The sequence below is a fragment of the Hibiscus syriacus genome, unplaced genomic scaffold, assembly GCF_006381635.1.
Source record: "Hibiscus syriacus cultivar Baekdansim isolate YM2019G1 unplaced genomic scaffold, ASM638163v2 tig00111402_pilon, whole genome shotgun sequence".
NCBI classification, from domain to species: Eukaryota; Viridiplantae; Streptophyta; class Magnoliopsida; order Malvales; family Malvaceae; genus Hibiscus; species Hibiscus syriacus.
This window is the reverse complement of record NW_024063082.1, coordinates 6,374,682-6,394,808: the sequence shown is the minus strand read 5'-3', so window position 1 is coordinate 6,394,808 and position 20,127 is coordinate 6,374,682. Positions and strand designations below refer to the sequence as shown.

Sequence of the window (20,127 nt, the reverse complement as noted above, 5' to 3'; positions counted from 1 at the left end):
TAATTTGAAGATGATAATCATATATTCATATATTAATGTTTGAATCTCCAGGACTTTATTAATGGATGTGTGACCAGGACAAGCGAAACTAATATATTATCCTAAGACCAGAATATAACACGGTGTCTTGCGGGTTCATCATGTCCAGTACGCAGTGGCGTCTATCCACTGCATCCACATTCGCCTCAGGCTCAAGAACTATTCTCTCCGCCTACAAGTTCTCTCCGGAGTATTCGCCGCCATTATGCTTCGGACCCTTGAGACGCTTTACTCAGCATATCAACGGCCTGTTGTTAACATCCTTCGACTTTTGGTCAATCACGTTCAAATCGTGCGGCAGCGGAAACCCTTTTCCGGTCAGGTTTAGGAACATGATTTGTGTCATCTCCTTCTCTCGATTGTCTCTGCACTTTTTCTTGAGCTGCTCGCTGGCTTTTGCTATCCTTTGCCGGAGGAAGCTCTCTTGGTTCTGTTGGAGAAAAGTCAGAAATGGTGGGCATAGAAAAGGGGGGCGCAGGCATCACATTTTTAACAATGGGTTAATTGTTGTGAGTAGTCATTGTAACTTTAGTCATTGCATTTTTAAGGTATTTATAAGATTAGTCCATAAGCTTTAACTATAAATACTCTAACTCATTTAGCTTTAAAATCATCCCAAATAATTTCTTCTCCAAATACTAGAGAGTTTCTTGTGAGTAGTGAGTGTTTTGTAAACACCTGTAAATTTTCTCTTTTAGTAAAAGTTCTGCAGCAGTCCGGAGACGTAAGCACAATTGGCTGAACTCCGTTATCAATTTCAGGTATTATTTTTCCGCTTTTATTTCGCATTCTCACTAATCTGGTTATAGGGAAATTACTTATTACTCGTTTATTTCCCAACAACTGGTAATCAGAGCTTTTGGTTGTGAATTTTGTCAATTTTTTGTGAGGTTACTATTCATTAATATTCACGTAAATAGTAAATTTCGTGAATAATAAAAAAATTATCGTCGATACAAATTTGTCGACGGAGGTGTTCTAATACACGGTGGTTCGCAAGAATTGTAAAAAACAATCCAAAAAAAGTCAGATTCGAGTGGGAGCGATGGCTGCAGACGAAGGGAAGGTGAAAATTGAAAAGTTCGATGGTGCGGACTTTGACTTTTGGAAGATGCAGATTGAAGATTTTTGGTTCCAGAAAAATCTATATCAACTTGTATCAGGAAAGCAACCAGAGGGCATGAAGAATGAAGAATGAAGAATGAAGAATGAAGAATGAAGAATGAAGAATGAAGAATGAAGAATGAAGAATGAAGAATGAAGAATGAAGAATGAAGAATGAAGAATGAAGAATGAAGAATGAGTTCTTCTCGACAGACAAGCCCTCGGAGTTATCCAACTAACGTTGTCCTGAAATGTTGCTTTCAACATAGCAAATGAAAAGACTATGACAAGTCTTATGGCGGCTCTCTTCAGTATGTATGAGAAGCATCGACCTCAAACAAAGTTCATTTGATGAGGCGATTATTCAATTTGCGGATGGCGGAAGGGGCATCGGTGACACAATACCTAAATGAACTCAACACAATCACAACCCAGTTAAGTTCCGTGAAAATTGAATTCGATGATGAAGTTCGAGCTTTAATTCTCATCATCTCTACCAGACAGTTGGAATGCTACTGTTATAACAATCAACAGCTCGTCGGGAAATAGCAAATTAAAATTTGACGATGTTCGGGATCTGGTGTTGAGTAAAGAAATTCAACGAAGAGAATCGGGTGAAGCATCAACCTCCTTAGCCTTGCACACGGAGTATAGAGGAGAACTTTATAAAGAAATTCAATCGTGACAGATCGAAATCCAGACGGGGAAAATCCAGAATGGGAAAGAAATATTTTACCTGCTATAATTGTGGCAAGAATGGTCACTTTAAAAGAGATTGCCGAGCACTGAAAAAAGATACCGGCGCACAGGAATCTGCCAACATGACAGAGAAACAGGTGATGCCATTATTCTAAGCGTCAACAGTCTGATTAACTCATGGATATTGGATTCAGGGGCATCTTTTCACTCCATCCCATGCTGAGAAATCGTGGAGAATTATGTCAGTGGTGATTTTGGGAAGGTTCATCTAACTGATGATGAAACCTTGAAGATCGTCAAAAGATGAGACATCCGACTAAAGTTGTCAAACCAGACCACCTGGACGCTGAAAGGCGTGAGACATATTCATGTTCTCAAAAGAAATTTGATTTCTGTTGGACAGCTTTATGGAGAAGGATATAGCACAACCTTTTCAGGCTGTGAATGGAATATTACCAAAGGAGCACTCGTCATTGCTCGTGGTAAGAAGACTGGTACTCTCTATGTAACCTCAAATTTAGAGAATATCATTGCAGCCGCAGATGCTGATGGAAAATCAAACCTATGGCACCAAAGGCTTGGCCATATGAGCGAGAAAGGGATGAAGACGCTTTTGTCAAAAGGGAAGTTGCCGGATCTAAAGAATGTAGATGTCGGACTATGTGAGGATTACATCTTTGGCAAACAAAAGAAAGTCAGTTTTGAAAAGATTGGCAAGACACCAAGGCATAAAAGTTAGAGATGGTTCATATTGATGTATGGGGATCATCTCCATTTTCATCTCTTGCAGGCTCACTATATTATGTCACCTTCATTGATGATTCTACAAAGAATGTGTGGGTTTATTTTCTGAAGAAGAAATCAGAAATCTTTGATACATTCAGAAAATGGAAGGCCATGGTGGAAAATGAGACTGGTTTGAAAGTTAAGCGGTTGAGGTCTGACAATGGAGGAGAGTACAGAAACAGTAGATTCATATATTTTTGCGCAAACAATGGGATCAAGATGGAGATAACAGTTCCCATGACACCACAGCAGAATGGCGTAACAGAGCGCATGAATAGAACTCTGAATGAACGTGGCAGAAGCATGAGGATACATGCCGGATTGTCCAAATTTCTATGGGCTGAAGCTATCAATACTGTAACTTACCTGATTAACCGTGAGCCCTTAGTTCCTTTGGATGGTGGAATACCAGAGGAAGCTTGGAGCAAGAAAGAAATAAACCTTTCACACTTAAGAGTGTTTGGTTGTATTTCTTATGTACACATAAATTCTGTTGAAATAAGCAAACTTGATGCCAAGTCCAACAAATGCGTCTTTGTTGGTTATAGTGGTAATGAGTTTGGTTACCGATTTTGGGACTATGAAAATCAGAAGATCATCAGAAGCAAAGACGTCATTTTCAATGAGAATGTGATGTACAAAGACATGTCAACCAGAAAATCAAGTAGCTCCAATACCGAAGCTGAAACAAAGGAATTTGTTGAGTTTGAGGAGATTTCTGGAATTGATGTTCATATCAATTCTGAAGCAGTTCAAGAAGAACCAGGCACTCCAGAACTGAGACGCTCCTCCAGAATTCCTAAACCAACCCATCGTTATCACCTTCTTTGCACTACTTGTTGCTGACTGACAATGGTGAACCAGAGTTCTATGATGAAACAATGCAGGTGGAGGATTCAGTCAAGTGGGAGTCTTCCATTAAAGATGAGATGGACTCGCTTATGTCAAATCAGACGTGGGAATTAACTGAATTACCACCAGGCAAGAAAGCGCTCCATAACAAGTGGATTTGCAGGATAAAAAAAGAGTACGATGGGAGAAAACGCTACAAAGCAAGATTAGTTGTCAAAGGTTTTTTAGCAAAAATAAGGTATTGACTACAATGAAATTTTCTCTCCAGTCGTGAAACTGTCTATAATCAGACTGGTGTTGAAAATTGTAGCTGCAGAGAATTTACATCTTGAGCAATTAGATGTAAAGACAACTTTCCTTCATGGTGATTTGGAGGAAGAAATCTATATGAGGCAGCCAGAAGGCTTCATAGAGGCAGGCAATAAAAACCTGGTATGCAGGTTGAAGAAGAGTTTGTATGGTTTAAAACAAGCTCCAAGACAGTGGTACAAGAAGTTCGATAGTTTCATGAGTAGTAGTGGATTTACCATATGTCAAGCAGATCATTGTTTCTACATCAAGAGGTTCGACAACATCTTTATTATTTTATTGTTGTATGTTGATGACATTCTCGTTGCAGGCTTCAGACATGCAAGAGATTATAAACTTGAAGCAAAAATTGTCGAAGCAGTTTGCAATGAAAGATCTGGAGCTGCAAAGCAGATTCTTGGAATGAGGATCAAGAGAGACACAAAGTCAGGGACTTTGATGTTATCACAGGCTGAGTACATCAACAAAGTACTCTCCAGGTTCAACATGAATATGCTAAACCAGTAAGTACACCTTTAGGTGTTCATTTTAGACTATTCAAAGAACAATCACCAAAGACGGAGGAAGAACGTGCACACATGGTGAAGGTGTCGTATGCCTCAGCAATTGGAAGTCTAATGTATGTCATGGTTTGTACTAGACCAGATATTGCTCATGCAGTGGGAGTGTTAGCTGGTACATGAATAATCCAGGCAAGGTACACTAAGAAGCAGTCAAATGGATCCTCAGATATCTGCGAGGTACTACAAACAAAACACTTTGTTTCAAAGGTGAGATACGATACTGACAGGCTATGTAGATGCTGACTTAGCTGGAAATATTGACATCAAAAGGAACACTACATGGTATGTCTATACTCTAGGAGGTACTGCAGAAGATAGTTACTCTCTCCACAACTGAAGCAGAATATGTCGCTGTTACGGAAGCCATCAAAGAGATGGTTTGGCTCCAAACTTTCTTGGAAGAGTTAGGCAAGAAACAAGAAAACAATGTCTTATACTGCGATAGTCAAAGTGCTATACATCTAGCAAAGAATCCGTCTTTTCCTTCCAGGACGAAGCACATACAATTGTGATATCATTTTATCCAGTCTCTTTTGAAGATGGGATTTTAAAACTTGAAAAGATTAGCGGAGCTCAAAATCCGGCAGACATGTTAACAAAAACGATGACCACGGACAAACTGAAGTTATGTTCAGCTTTAGTTGGCATGCTAGAGTAACAAGACCAGAAATGTGTTGCATTGATCGAGGTGTGAAGACAGATTAAAATCAGTCTTCAAGTGAGAGATTGTTGGAAAAAATTTAGAAATGGTGGGCTTAGAAATGGGGGCGCAGCATCACATTTTCAACAATGGGGGGCACCAAATTCGGTTCCCCAATTTTTAAATTAAAATGTAAATGAGTTAATTGCAACTTTAATCATTGCATTTTTTAGGGTATTTACAAGATTAGTCTCTAAGCTTCAACTATAAATACCCTAACCCATTTATCTTCAAAATCATCCCAAATCATTTCTTTCTCCCAATACTAGAGAGTTTCTTGTGAGTAATGAGTGTTTTGTAAACACCTGTAAATTTTCTCTCTTAGTAAAAGATCTGCAGCAGTCCGGAGACGTAAGCACAATTGGCTGAACTCCGTTATCAATTTCGGGTATTATTTTTCCGCTTTTATTTCGCATTCTCACTAATCTGGTTATAGGAAAATTACTTGTTACTCGTTTATTTCCCAACAGGTTCACCATCTTCTTGCTTTGTTCCATCTCGGGCATCTTCTTGAACACGCGATGAACTCCCTTAGGGTCAGGCCAAACCTCCGGTTGTGACTCGTAAGGACGGTAGATGATTGCACAAAAGCCTCTATCCCGCAAAGTGTACTCACTTCGCTCACTTTTTTCATCAGACCCTTTTTTCTTTTCTTGTAGGTAGCTTTCCTCGCAGAATTGTTGGTAATGTAGGCAAGCTTAACCTTCTCCCTAGCCATGGTTTAGTAAGCTAATTCACCCCCGAAAAAAATCTTTCGTCCCTATATATATATATATATTATATATATATGTATGTATGTATGACAGATATATTACATTAACTGACAAAGATACATACGTTGGATTGTAGAGGGGGTGAAAATCAATGGTAATGATATTATATGGAAGGTGTAATTTTAATTAATTGAGGATAAATCATGGGATCTTGGTGTGAAGTCTAAAGATATCAAATATCCATATTGAATGGGGTGAGCTGGTTCTTACACACACACATATATAAGGACATATAATTCTTGTTTAGCCTTCAATCGTAACGTCTATACATTATGTATTATATAGTATATATCTATTTATTGTTGTTTTTGGTAATAACAGAGAGAGCAATATCCATATTTTTGGATGATTATTAACTAATAGGAGTATCAAACATTTATTATCAAGGATAATGTAGGATTACGAATGCTTAGAAAGTTATATTAGAAATTTAAAGGATACAACATTAGATCATCAATAAAAATTTATATAAATTATTTAAAATATATAAAAATTTAAAAAAAAATTAAGAGATGCAACCGTTTTCCAATACCCTCTCGGTCCATCTCTATTTATTATTTTAATGTCGAAAGAAAAAATAATAAAAGAAATGGAAAGCAAAAGAAAAAATGTGGATGATATGACTGCCATTCTGGAACTTTTGTCTGCATTTGGATTGGATACAATCATCAAAGTAAAGTTTTTCTGAACTACATTCTGCAGACTGGGAACAAAATTGAATTCCAAAAGGATTTGCTTATTGCATTTGCATTTTTCTGCACCCTTCCTCTATTTATTGACATAGCATCCCATTCCATTGAATTGCAGGATGCTTCAAATAACATATATGCGACCAAGTATACGTAAGTACATGTATACGAACCGACCAACTAGTATACGAACCGACCAACTAATACGTATAATCAGCTAAAAACCAGATTGTGGCAACTATTGTCACAAGGGTAGGGGCAATCAATGACCTTCACGCCTGCTCTGTCAAAATACCAATCTCCAACAGCCGTTGCAATTGCCTGCCATATTATCCATTACCATACTAATAAATGTTAGTAGTAAGCTGGAACCATTCGATTTATGTTCGAAAACACCCTATAACTACAAAATCAGTTTGACGTATAATGTACAGAATACGACTGACATATCGGAAATCCGATATGAATTGGACATACCTTGTTCCTCATTCTAGGGGAATTACCGGCAAACCATGTGTCTTGCCTTTCGGTTTGGCAGTGAGAAAAACACGAATTTATAAATAATCCATTCTGTCTAGACATCGAGAACCATTTGATAGCATTAAGCATCTGCGTCCGGAAGCCTGATTCGTATAAAATGAGATTTGCTTAAGCTGACAAAATATTGTCTATCAAGGATCAAGCATTTTCATTCATTTTGTAATCACCTTGTAAAAACCTGATCTGGGATGCAGAACATTTTGCATGGTTCAATCTGCAATCATGCCAAGGACCATGTGGATCGGCTGATGATGGACCTATACTGGATTGGATCTAATATCAAGGAAGGAACAAATTCCTTCATCAATTTTGTTAATCGAGTTGTGCAGATTTCCAACAAAGGTAATCTCTAGGCATGGATAGTACCTGCCAAGAATCATACGCGGCATTGAGAATAAACAGTGGAGTTTGGACGTTGCTGATTATGTTTTGAGGAAAGAAACACTGAAAGAAAGAAGTTTCAGTCAAGTGAGTACCATGTAGATCGAGCAAGAGAATATATTTGTCAAATTCACATGATGTTTCTTCTTAATTACTCAAATTATATTTGGTCAGAAAGAAATCAAGAGAAGAGATTACCGAAGTTGGATCGCGGTGGATGGTGCACATGCGTGGCAAGTTATGTTGCACACCCTGTGAGATCAACAAGAAGGCTCGAGCATGGATTAATCGAAGTTCAGTGAATCCATATAAATTATAAATTCTTCCTTCCTTTCTTAAATTATATATATTTCGTTTAGCATGCGTCTAAATCTGCTTTTCACCAAACTTTAATACAACAAACTAGGCATAATCTAATTCTACCCACACATTGTAAATACAAAGATCAATATCAAACCTGCAAGCCGACCACGCCGCTGTATAAACTCCGTGTGACCACCAGACACATCAATCCTACAGTCCAGAGATGTTACAAGAAAAATATATTATGAACTAAAGAACAATCTTACTGGGGCTTAAAACAATACCCTGAAGGATAATGTGTTGAAAATTGTTGCATTCCACCGAAAGGTGGAAAGTTATAATTAAAAAAATATTAAAATTGTCAAACAATTGGGAGGGCACGAAAAGTGGTTAGGTTTTAGTTGAATTGGACAATGGTAAAAACACATTTTTAGTCATTGTAATTTAGAGTATTTACAAATTAGTCCTTAAGTTTCAACTATAAACCCTAGCTCATTTAGCTTCAAAACCATCCCAAAACATTCTAGCTTTCTTCTAATACTAGAGAATTTAGAGAATTCTTGAGAGTTGTTTCTCTTTTTATCAAGAGAGAATTATCATTATTTCCTTGGTAGATCGAGAGAGGTTGTAATTCCTTTTTTCTCATAGTGAAATTCTTCTACCGTTGTCCGGGTTTTTACCTTATATTATTTAGGGGTTTTCCACGTAAATTTTGTGTCTCTTTATCTTCATTTTTTTTCTCAAATTATCATTGCGATTTGTTCTATCCGTTGCCACCAAAAGGTGGATCCTCCAACATAAGAAAATAAGAAGGTATTACCCATTCTTTGAGGTTCTAGAGAACTATTTACGATAGAGAAATAGTGGGAGCTATCAATAATAGAAGCTATGGCAACAAAATTTGACATTGAAAAGTTCAATGGGAGAAATTTCTCATTGTGGAAATTGAAGATGAAGGCCATCCTCAGGAAAGACGGGTGTCTAGCGGCTATCAATGAAAGGCCGGTGGATTTCGCAGATGACATCAAATGGAACGAGATGGACGAGAAAGCTATGGCAAACTTTCATCTAGCATTAGCAGATGAAGTATTGTCAAGCATCGAGTAGAAGAAGACATCTAAGGAGATATGGGATCATCTCACCAAATTGTACGAGGCCACATCGCTGCACAATAAAATTTTCCTTAAAAGGAAATTGTACACTCTCCGTATGCCAGAATCTACTTCAGTGACGGAGCACTTAAATACAATGAACACCTTATTTTCTCAGCTTACATCCTTAAGCTGTAAAATAGGAGAACAAGAACGTGCTGAACTTCTACTTCAAAGTCTACCGGATTCGTACGATCAACTCATCATCAACTTGACAAATAGTAATGTCACCAGTCTAGTCTTCGATGATGTTGCAGCTGTTGTTCTACAAGAAGAAAATCGGCGTAAGAACAAGGAAGACAAACAAGTAAATCTGCAACAAGTAGAAGCGTTGACAACGATGAGAGGGAGATCAACGGAACGTGGCCAAAGCAACAATCACAAACATGGTAGATCGAAGTCGAGGAGCAAGAAGAATTTAAAGTGTTACAACTGTGGAAAGAAGGGTCACTTGAAGAAGGATTGTTGGAGTCTAAATAAAAACTCCAATCCACAAGGAAATACTGCAAACACTTCAGATGATGGAGATGCTCTATGCTGTGAAGCATCAACCTCCGTGGAAGGTAGAAAGATATATGCATACATATGACTCATTGATTCGGGAGCAACATATCACATGACCTCAAGAAGAGAATGGTTCCATCAGTATGAACCTGTCTCAGGAGGATCTGTGTATAGTTGCAATGATCATGCCTTAGAGATCACTGGCGTGGGAATCACAAATTGAAGATGTACGATGGAACAATCAAAGTTGTTCGAGATGTGCGGCATATGAAAGGCCTGAAGAAAATTTATTATCCTACAGATTGTTGGATAATAATGCAAGCAAGATTGAAACACAAAAAAGAATCATGAAGGTGTTCCGTGGAGCGCTTGTGGTGCTGAAAGGAGAAAAGATAACTGCAAACTTGTACATGCTGAAGGGAGAGACTTTGCTAGAAGCAGAAGCCTCTGTTGCCTCATGTAGTTCAGATTCTTCAATGCTATGGTATCAGAAACTTGGACACATGTCAGAACAAGGAATGAAAGTTCTTGTGGAGAAAAGCTACTTCCAGGCTTAACAAAGATATCACTTACTTTGTGTGAGCATTGCATAACAAGTAAGCAGCACCGGTTAAAATTCAACACATCAAATTCTAGAGGCAAAAATGTTCTAGAATTGGTTCATTCTGACATATGGCAAGCACCAGTTATATCCCTAGGCGGAGTAAAATACTTTGTCTCATTTATTGATGACTACTCCAGGAGATGTTGGGTGTACCCTATTAAGAAGAAGTCGGATGTGTTTTTAACTTTCAAAAACTTCAAAGCGCGGGTGGAACTTGATTCTGGAAATAAAATCAACTGTTTCAGAACAGATAATGGAGGAGAATACACAAGTGAAGAATTTGACGACTTTTGCAGGAAAGAAGGCATCAAAAGACAGTTCACAGTGGCGAACACTCCTCAACAAAATGGAGTGGCAGAGCGGATGAACAGAACCTTGTTAGAAAGAACAAGAGCAATGTTAAGGGATGTAGGCCTAGAAAAATCATTCTGGGCAGAAGTAGTCAATACCGCCTGTTATTTGGTGAATCGAGCTCCATCAACTGCAATAGAGCTGAGGCACCAATGGAGATGTGGACTGGTAAACCAGCTGATTATTCAAACCTCCATGTATTTGGAAGTATTGTGTACGTGATGTACAATGCCCAAGAAATTTCAAAGCTGGATCCAAAATCCAGGAAATGCAAATTCTTGGGGTATGATGATGGTGTAAAGGGGTGTCGCTTGTGGGATCCCACTGCCCATAAAGTGATCATCAATAGGGATGTTATCTTTGTAGAGGATAAACTACAAAGAAAAGAAGACGATGATAGTGCTAAAAAGTCAGAGACTACACAGATACATGTGGAAAAGGAGGTTGAAGAAGGAGATTCTTCTGAAGCAGAACCAGCACATGATGAACAAGAACCAGAGAGTTCTGAAGCTCCAACAACTCTTCAATCAGATCGTGTGAGAAGACGTCCCAATTGGCACTCAGATTATGTTATAGAAGGTAATATTGCATACTGCCTTTTAACAGAGGACGGTGAGCCATCAACATACCAGGAGGCAATAAACAACTCAGATGCTTCACTGTGGATGATGGCGATGCAAGAAAAAATTGAAGCCCTTCATAAAAATAATACATGGGATCTTGTGCCACTACCACAAGGAATGAAGCCAATTGGTAACAAATGGGTCTTCAAAATCAAGCGAAATGGTGACGATCAAGTTGAGAGGTATCGTGCAAGACTGGTGGTCAAAGGATATGCTCAAAAAGAAGGTATTGATTTCAATGAAATATTTTCTCCTGTGGTTCGACTAACAACAATTCGAGTAGTTTTGGCAATGTGTGCTACATTGGACTTACATCTAGAGCAGCTAGATGTTAAAACAGCTTTTCTTCATGGAAATCTTGAAGAATAAATTTATATGCTCCAGCCTGAAGGTTTTGAAGAAAAAGAAAAGAAGAACTTGATTTGTAGGTTGAACAAATCTCTTTACGGTCTAAAGCAGGCGCCGAGGTGTTGGTACAAGAGATTTGATTCTTTCATTATGTGCCTTGGATACAACAGACTTAATGCAAACCCTTGTGCTTATTTCAAGAGGTCTGGTGATAACGATTTTGTTATATTGTTGTTGTATGTGGATGACATGTTGGTTGCAGGACCCAACAAAGATCATATTGAAGAATTGAAGGCACAAAATGGCTAGGGAATTTGAAATGAAGGACTTGGGATCAGCAAACAAGATTCTAGGGATGCAAATTCACCGAGACAGAAGTAAGGAAGATTTGGCTTTCACAAAAGAATTACTTGAAGAAAATCTTGTCACGATTTAGCATGCAAGATTGTAAGCCAATTTCTACCCCTCTTCCTATTAACTTCAAATTATCCTCCAGTATGAGTCCTAACAGTGAAGAAGAGAGGATGGAGATGTCTCGAGTACCGTATGCATCAGCAGTGGGAAGTTTAATGTTTGCTATGATATGCACAAGACCAGACATTGCACAAGCAGTGGGAGTGGTTAGTCGGTACATGGAGAACCCAGGCAAAGAGCATTGGAATATTGTAAAGAGGATCCTAAGATACATCAAAGGGACCTCAAATGTTGCATTATGTTACGGAGGATCAAACTTACTAATCAATGGGTATGTAGATTCTGACTATGCAGGGGATTTGGATAAAAGCAAATCTACTACAGGATATGTGTTCAAAGTTGCTGGTGGAGCTGTAAGCTGGGTTTCAAAATTACAGTCAATTATGGCTACATCCACAACAGAGGCAGAATATGTAGCAGCTACACAAGCCAGTAAAGAAGCAATTTGGTTGAAGATGCTATTGGAGGAGCTTGGGCACAATCAAGAGTATGTCTCTCTGTTTTGTGACAGTCAAAGCGCCTTGCATCTAGCAAAGAATCCAGCATTTCATTCAAGGACTAAGCACATACGAGTTCAGTACCATTTCATTCGTGAAAAGGTGGAAGAAGAAACGGGTAGATATGCAGAAGATCCATACCAAAGACAACATAGCAGATTTCATGACGAATGCAATCAATGCTGATAAATTTACCTAGTGTCGATCCTCCTGTGGCCTGTCATAAACGTAAGCAACATGAAAAGTACAAGGTAGAAAGAATGGTATGAAGATATGATTGTTCCAATCAAATCTTCAAGTGGGAGATTGTTGAAAATTGTTGCATTCCACCGAAAGGTGGAAAGTTATAATTAAAAAAATATTAAAATTGTCAAACAATTGGGAGGGCACCGAAAAGTGGTTAGGTTTTAGTTGAAATTGGACAATGGTAAAAACACATTTTTAGTCATTGTAATTTAGAGTATTTACAAATTAGTCCTTAAGTTTCAACTATAAATACCCTAGCTCATTTAGCTTCAAAACCATCCCAAAAGCATTCTAGCTTTCTTCTAATACTAGAGAGAATTTAGAGAATTTCTTGAGAGTTGTTTTCTCCTTTTTATCAAGAGAGAATTATCATTGTATTCTCCTTGGTAGATCGAGAGAGGTTGTAATTCCTATTTTTCTCATAATGAAATTCTTCTACCGTTGTCCGTGGTTTTTACCCTATATTATTTAGGGGTTTTCCACGTAAATTTTGTGTCTCTTTTATCTTCATTTTTATTTTCTCAAATTATCAGTTGCGATTTTGCTCTATCCGATAGCCGTCTTCCGCAACATAATGATACTTACGCGTCAAGGAATAGACCGGCATCACTAAGACACTTAACTTGACTAGTTCTTGGAAACATGTTCCTGAACTCATCACAGTGTAAAATCGAGGCCAGACCCCCAACAGAACACCCCGAAAGAAGAGCCTGCTTCGCGTTGCGCATTCCTTTTGACATTAATTCTTCCATTGCAGCTAACCATATACGTTGGCCTCGAAAATGCAGACGTGCAGCCTAAACACAGAATGGCCTGGTTTTTAACACATGGTCTTTACATAAAAACAAGAACAAATTCAAAGATCACCTCACTAAGATAATTGTCAAATATCTTCGATAGAATATAGAGTCAATTATGTGAATCACTTGGAACCAATATCCAAAATCCAAGAAACTGACATTCTATGGTTTGTACCTTATTTTCACTGTTCCCAGTAAAAGAGGCACCATCACAATAACGAAGCTTTACTCTGTTCCAATTGTAAAAGTCTGCAATTTAAATATGAAATTAAATAAAATGTCTGATCAATGTAAATTTTTTTGGTTTATTTATTTTCAGAGTATAGCTTGAGAGGAGACCAGGATTTTCTGCAGCATTATCACTCAATATTCCAGTAAAAGGTATCTGCTTCTCCATGTACATAGATGATCCGCGTCATGTTTTCTTGCGGTAGACACAAGTTCTTATGTTATTGCACCATCTTCCTCCCTGCCACAAGATCATTGGCAAAGTGAAGTTAGAATGCATCCATGGGGGCAGACTTTTATCTAAAAGCGGCTCGAACATTTTCAGGATTATGAGCGAAAACTAAAAAATGGACTCTTATAGAAAGAAAACATGTTTCATTACTTCAAACAATTAATTTAATATTTCATTAATAAACAATAGAAACATTATTAAACTTTTTCAGCTTACTAACATAGAGGCACTAAAAAAACACATATATAACGATGAAAAAGAGGAAGATTTTAGAGGGACGGACCTCCAACTGAATCAACCAGCTATTAGCTCCTGATCCGTATCCACGATGCCAATGATAACCAGGTAAAAGTTCCATCCAGGCAGACTGCACAAATGAAGAACAGAAGCAGGTAACTTATGAAATTGTCCTTTCTAATTAATTAAATAAATATTTCTTCATTAATTCTTTGTTTAAGTGTGTATTTTTATACATATTTATATAATAATTTGTTTTAACATTTTGGTAAAGTGGAATCGAAGTTATAGCCAATATGCAGGAAAAGGAAATTGATGTGAACTTGTGAACAAAATGAAGAAGAAGCAAACTTCAATTAACAGAATGACTGAAAGCTGATACATAATAGTTTCATTTTCACGAAACCCAGATTTTTCCAACAACAGAAGCAAGGGTAGAGCTCAAATTCAGTGCATGATTGATGATAGAAAAAAAAATGAACAAAAGATCATATGATTAATTTCAATGAAGGAGCTGGATGAGTGAGAGAAGAAAATGAAGGTGGTGAGCACTGAGCAGATTTGCAAATTCAAGAAAAAGAACAGGGTTTTGGTGGGGTTATAATACCGAGGCAGGGAGAGGAGCATGTACGTCGCATGGAAATGAAACGTGCCTAATAAGACCGTCTAAGAGGAGAGCCGTTGGAGTATTTTCACAAAGGATGAAAATACGTTTAGTTGTTAATGTATTTTAATAAAAGTGAATAAAACGTAGCCGTTCCTCTTTTTATATGGTTTCGCTCTTTTTCTAATTTTCTTATATGATAAAGGCATATAGAAATATGCATGCTCCTCCTCCGTAACTGTGTTTGTTTTATTTAATAGTATAAAGTGATTACAATATATATACTCATAATTTTAAAAAATTTAATAATGTACATATTATGTAAATGTAACTCTCTAATATGAGACTTTTAAAAAAAATAACGTTCTCTTTTACCATTCAGTTCACTCAACGAATTCGCTATGTATGTATTTTTTTTTAATTTGTCTCATTATCAACAAGACTACAACCAATAGTTACGAGTGTTATATTTCTTATAGATTTAGTTTGGAACTCTATATCCTCCTGTCTATTACAATATTTTGATATGATTAACTATGCTCTCATGTGATCTACAATTATAATCTGACAACATATCTATTTAGATTGTTTATTTAATTTGTTAGTCTATGAATAACTATTATGATCTTAAATTTGACATTAACATTAAAAGATATAAAAATCTATAATAAGTAGAAAGAGAGGTTTCTTCTCCTTATTCTTCCTTTTCCTTTTTCAGTACTATTGAAAAATTAAAAAAAAATCATTTTTTAACTTTAACCGATCACCGACCGTAAATCTATTAACTCGATTTTTAATCCAAATTAAGAGGAATAAACCAATTTTAATTGTCATAACTCAAATATTACCCTCACTGCTATGGTTGTTAATTACTATACCTGCAACAGCAGTTACTAAAAGAATCCGAATAAATAAAGGGTAGGATAATGAAGACAGTGTGTAGCTAGGGGTGTACGTGCATGTAGGTTGTTGATGGAGGGTGTGACTTCACATCTCGATTCGTTATGCCAACCCAAATCCACTTCACTCTTACTCCAACTTTTAATGATTGAGGCCAACACCCATCACATCAATTACACTATCTGAATCCCATAATAGCCTTACACTTTATTAGTTACAGCTATCATAAATATATGTGAGCATTGCGATCAACCTTACACTCTATCACACTTTTATGTGTATGTCCTCAAGGGTTTTGATTTCTGATAAATGGACTGTATATCTAACTTCAGTTAGAATTTGAGGAAAATCATGAAGATGAGAAATGAAGTTCAGCCTTTATTTTCTGTTATTAGCTGGTCAATGGTTCAGCCAAGATTGGTCTAGGATGAGATAAGGAAAAGAAAGGAGAAAGTCGAGTGGCATATGCTGTTGTGATTTTTGATGAACGTTCCTAAGCATTCAATCATTGGTTGGATGGTAGTCCTTGATAGATTACCTACTGCTGACAAACTGATTAGAATGGAAATTTCTGTAGTTGGTCTTTACAAGAACTCTTAGTTTGTGTAGGAGTTCCGAATTCACATTTTCTTTGAATGTTCGTTTGCAAGGGAGATCTGAGGTGTCATTCTCAGGCTATGCAATATTCATCGAGAGGTGAGATACTGGGATGGAGAGTTTGGTTGGGATTTATCGGTTTCGAAGGGCAAGTCCCTTCTTGTTGTCATTCTTAAAGTAGTTTGGTGTGCTTACATTTACTATATATGGGAGGAGAGGAACTATAGGCATTTCGAGGAATTAATAGGTGTACAGGTGATATAGTTGATTGTATCAAAGTTGTTAGGATTAAAACATATAGAAAGAGTGCTAGAAGTGATCCTGTTAACTTGATTCTTTGTATAGTTTGGGGAATTCAAAATCCTTAAAAGTTTGTTTTGTTCTCTGTATCAACGATTTTCTGTTTCTTGGGTAATATGCAAAGAAATTTATCCAAAAAAAATCATAAATATAGGTTTCAGCAGCATGACACCATTACGGTTGCATTTCAACCAGTCGGTGACAGTTTCTAGAGGTATAAGCCCTGACACAAGCTTAAAGTCACGGAACCTGAGAGCAAATCTGTGTTCACCTCAAATTATTTGTTGATAGAATGAAGAGGTTATGATAATAATATACGATTTATCTCTTCTGATTTGGACAAAGAACAATAACCGATAATGTTATTACGTTAGTAATGATTGAATGAAAGAGAGTGAAGAATATGAAGATGAAGAAGAAGAATCATCCCCTCGTCTAACACATAAGTTTATATATTGACTTTTTGTGTTGATAAGTAATTTGATCATGGTAAAATTTTTGAGTTTGACAAAATTCTTTTAGAATTTTTATAATAGTTAAAAGATGTTAATTATATATATATATATATAAACCCTCCTATAAAAGAGATTTTTAAAAGGAGAAGAATAGTATTTCCAAAGGTATAACCTTATTGAACATAAGGGAAGTGCATGCAATGCTGTGATTGTGGTCCTCATTGTCATTAATATGTTAGTAGTGTTATTAATAGGAAAGTGAATCTTGTACAAGAAACCTCCTGCCGGCTCCACTTTTACCCGTTCATTTATCTTAGCTAAATAAATTTGCTTAGATAATGTTCTGGAAAAATTAAATTTTTTATCAGAGATTATGAAGATTTTATTTATTCAAATGGAATGAATGTTATAGTATTTCGAGAAGATGTTTGGATCACCTGACGTCTTTGACTTAATACGCACGAAAAACACGATGAATTTTCGTGTGTTTGTTTGGGAAAGACGTTGCATCTTTCATGCATTTTCATAAGTACGTTGGGTGATCCAAGTGTCTTTCCCGTTTCACTGTAAATGATTTTACAGCTAAAATTAATAAAACAAGGCAAGAAAAGAACCCATCAACTATAGGAGCAAATGACTTCTTCTTTGCCTGTATGGCCAAGTCCCCATAATATCAAATTGCAACTGTAATACAGTATAACGGTCGCATCGTAATATTTTTTAAGTTATTGTAACATCGTAAATCGTATATGCAACATAAAAATATAATTATTTTTAAGAAGCAAATCACGTCGTAACGTCCGTAACTACGAAAGGAAACACAATCGCAGTTTAATAGTACGGGCATCTCTAACAACACCGAGGGGTCGTTGATCACATTGGCAAATGTGGAAAAATCTCAAGTCTCAACACCGTTGGCGTGCCATGTCTCTCATTCTCTACGCCCCGGGTGGGGTTAACCCTCCCCATACCCACCCACGAGCAAGGGATTAAGTATAAATAAATTTTAATTTTCACGGGCAATCCGGTTCTGGTAGTTGCTATGCCATGAGAAAAGAAAATAAATTTCCAGTTAAATTAAGCATAAAGAAAACTTGGCGGATAAAGTGCTGATTTGCTTGATCCCATAGCAAAAGCAACTGGGTAATGGGCGTGAATAGCGATGAGATGAGAATGCCACATGCGTCGCCCATCCAATGGCGTAAAAAAGTAAGGAGAAAATAGTGGTTGCATTGTTTATCTGCTTTCACATGTGCTGGCGCTGCTTCTTCAAAAGTTTTTAAGTTAAAAGTCAAGCACGACACGGATCCCCAGTGAGCTGCAACCTTCTGATTCGCCTTTCGTTCATACTTGGATCTGGTGGCTTTGACCTTTTTGAAAGCTTTGATGTAAGGTGAAAGAACCAACGCCGTCTTCAATGGCGTTGTATGTAACAGAGAGAAGAGGAGCAGTGCAGAGCAAATATGAAAACTTTATTCCAAATTACATATACAAATCAATAATAAAATTTGAAGAAGAAAAGAAAAAGAAAAAAAAGAGCTACAGACTTTGAACAGAGGAAGACATGTTCTGTCCTTGGTGGCCTACTAGGCTACTACCATAAGTAACATGGGTTAAGATGGTGGCGGTAATGGTTGTTGTTCTTGACACGAACATATCTCCTCCGGCGACACAAGAAGGAGAAACGGATTCTGGACAAGACCATCCTTCTGAGTTTACGAGCAGACCGTAACCTAAACAAGACAACCCTCTTGAACCCCACCAAGGTTGTCTTGATCCTCTCAGTCAGTGTCCTTTTCCTGCAGAACTGGTAGCTCCTCAAGAACAGCTGCCGCTTCTCCATCATCACCATCATGTTCTTGTGCTCCATATACCCATACGAGTACGACGATATAATATGATCGTTATCACTACTCAGCAGAGCCATCAGCGGGTATTTAAAACGTGCAGAATTTGCTGGAGCGCCCACCGCCGGAGCCAACCGAGTGTGGAATGATTGGAGCCGCCTTGGCCTTGGATAGATCGACTGTTGTCTTAAACAAAAAGACTTGGATTGAAAGTCAAAAGTCTTGAGCTTTTATAACATCTGTCGCAGTAGCTAAGTTGGTTGGTTTAAATTCAACGCAATCTGCATCTAAATTTGACGACGATCCGTGCAGTAGAAGGATCCGCAGTAATACATTCACGCAAAGTTCGTGGAAAAGGCCCGCCAAGAACCTACATTTACAAGTTATTACGAATTAGGATGTAATGTAAGAAAAAGGACAAAGGCTTAACTTGTGCAGCAAGTTCATCGCTACTAAACAATTTATTCTTAACCAAAAACTTAAGAAAAACGAATCCCAAACTAATCACAACTTTATGTTGAAAAATGTTTTTGAAAAATATTTCTTAAAGGTATTATGAAAACTTAAAACATAATGAAATTCATTATTTGGTCGAGTGGTCAAAGATGTTAATGTTGTCTCACTTTGTGTAGGTTCGAATTTTGATATTTGCCTTAAAATACAATATCTCTCTACTTGATAAAAAAACTTAGAAAAATTAATTAATTTAAATTGTATTAAACTAATAATCTTGTGACGTGTGAAGTATTTGTTTTAAATAATTTTAAGTAAGTAATATAAATTATTTAATTAGATATTAAAATAACAGTTGAAATAAGTATTACAAATTCAAATATAAAACCTTATATATTTTATATAAATTTGAAAAGATAAATTATTATATATAAAAATACATAAATTGAATCTCTGCAATTTAAAGTTATTTGAGTATTAAATTATGATTTTACACTTTTATAGTTTTATATATAATTTTATGTTTAAATCTTAATTCTCTCTTTTCATTTTCCACTAATATATGATAATTACACGACATTATTTATTTTAAAGATTCAATTATTTGATAATGACCATTTAAACACTCCTACTAACAACATACTCGAATTCAGGATCTTTACGAATAACATCCCTTTAATCATTGAGATAATTTTGTTCATACAATTTTATACCAAAATATTAATGCATTTGTTAAGTCATCAAATATTTAAATGATTCATACAAGTGGCGGATCTATAAATATTTTTAAAAATGAACATACATTCGTTGATAATATAAAATTTTTGTGTGAATGACCACAAATAAAATTTCAGGCTGAAAACAATCAATAAAATAAATAACTAATCGAATCATAATCAAATAAAATATTTTAATTATATATTTAGTTTACGATTGTA

At 36.6% G+C, this 20,127-nt stretch overlaps 2 pseudogenes; both read right to left on the bottom strand.

Annotated features, from left to right (window-relative positions):
- Window positions 1–271: 271 nt before the first annotated feature.
- LOC120161475 lies at window positions 272–5,770 on the bottom strand (annotated as a pseudogene).
- A 935-nt stretch (window positions 5,771–6,705) lies between these two features.
- Window positions 6,706–18,816, bottom strand: LOC120161474 (annotated as a pseudogene).
- Window positions 18,817–20,127: the final 1,311 nt, after the last annotated feature.